The sequence below is a fragment of the Corvus brachyrhynchos genome, unplaced genomic scaffold, assembly GCF_000691975.1.
Source record: "Corvus brachyrhynchos isolate BGI_N302 unplaced genomic scaffold, ASM69197v1 scaffold65, whole genome shotgun sequence".
Classification (NCBI taxonomy): Eukaryota; Metazoa; Chordata; class Aves; order Passeriformes; family Corvidae; genus Corvus; species Corvus brachyrhynchos.
Genome location: NW_008238365.1, coordinates 2954896 through 2956516, shown reverse-complemented (window position 1 = coordinate 2956516; position 1621 = coordinate 2954896). Strand labels below are relative to the sequence as shown.

The 1621-nt window shown below is 60.5% G+C and overlaps 1 long non-coding RNA gene across 1 annotated transcript in view; it reads left to right on the top strand.

Annotated features, from left to right (window-relative positions):
• Positions 1-1621, top strand: part of LOC108447122 — an 8479-nt gene that overhangs the window by 3077 nt on the left and 3781 nt on the right. The gene's annotated exons all lie outside the window — the stretch shown is intronic.

Sequence of the window (1621 nt, the reverse complement as noted above, 5' to 3'; positions counted from 1 at the left end):
CCCCAGGCAGTGCAGGCAGATGTCGAGAGTGTCCATGGGAGGGGAGCTGTCCGTGGGCATCACCGGTGATGGGTGCTCATCCATGCGCTGCAGTGCCCACGAACCCTGTGCCAGCTGGGGTCCCTGGAGCCCTGCCTGGCCTGGGGGTCCCTCCAGGGTGGTGTCCCAGCACAGTTGGCTGCACTCCTGATGCTCTGGCTGTGGGGTCCCAGCTCTGGCAGTCGATGTCCCATGTGCCATGTCCTGGCTTCTGTGGGCAGGATGAGCATCACTGCGGGGCCAAGGGGGCTGGAGGTGCCTGTGCCATGGAGCTTCTCACCTCAGCCAGCCTTTCCTCTGCTGGCACCTCCACAGGGATGCTGCCATGGCCCATTCCTCATGCCACATCTTTCCTTCTCAGCCGGCTTCCTGGGATCTGGCTGCCAGGCCTGGGTGCTCCCCATCCTAAAGGGCTTTTGAAGATGTGGCTCTTCCACCATGATCTGGGTTTGGGCTTTGCAGGGATGGAGAGCCAGACTCCTCTCTCCGCTGGCTTTGCCTTGGCAGCTCCAGGATGCTCCAGCTCCCTTGTGCACCTGGCACAGCAGCACGGCTCTTGCCCCCAGAGAATCAGGTCTGGGGCCAGGGTGGGTGGTCCTGTGCTGTGCATGCTGTGCAGGAAGGGGGTTCCTGTTCCCCCTGTGGTGGCAGCAGCCAGAGTCACTGGTGTTGTGGAGGGGAGTCCCAGTGCTGGCGGCCGTGCCGAGATCCCTGGCAGCTGGGAGTGTCGTGGCCGTATTTCCTCGCTCTGCTCCAGGAGTAATTGCTCAGATGGGGACGTGGGGCAACTCCCATCCCTCTCCCGGCATGGTAATGAGTGAAGAAGACTCAAAGACAAATGGCTCATTAAGAAGCAGTGCTGCATTGCAGGATTTTTCATCCCACCAACCGCTGCATCAGCAGAGGCAGCACCTCTTGCGCTCGCTCTCCCAGCCCTGGAGAAGGAGCTGTCAGGCAGCTGGGGCTGGTGCCAAAATTAATCATGTGCTTAATAACGTGCCCGGCCCGTCGAACGGCCTGTCCTCAGCCTCCCGGCGGGTGGAGCGGGGCGGCCGTGCCGGGCTGGAGCCCTGGGGCACCGTGGGTTTGGGTTTGGTGCCTGGGAAGCGCCTGTGCTCAGCAAGAAAGGACGTCCCACGGCAGGGCTTAACCAGGGGAGATGCCCCCGGCCTCGGGGTGCCAGAGCCCCCCAGTTACGTCGGGGTGCCAGAGCACCCCAGCTCTGTGGAGGTGCCAAGTTCCCCAGATTTGTTGGGGTGCCAGAGCCCTCCAGGTTTGTCGGGGTCCCAGCCGGCTGTGCTGGGCAGCGCGGTGCTTATGGCCCTTCTCAGTGGCCTGGGTAAACATTTCTTTCTCCACTCACATTTGCAGTTCCTCAGCTCGTGTTCATCTTTCATGACTTTTTAAAAATCTTGCCTCATCCCTTTTTTCCAGTGGTGCCCGGTTGGATCCTGCCCCTCACAGCCCTCTGCAGGCAGTGCCTGCCTGCAGCTGCTCTGTTTTCTTTTATTAACAGTAATTGGTTTTGATTTCCTGATTGCAGCCAGGGTATTTTCTGTGATCTTTGCATCCTGCTCACACT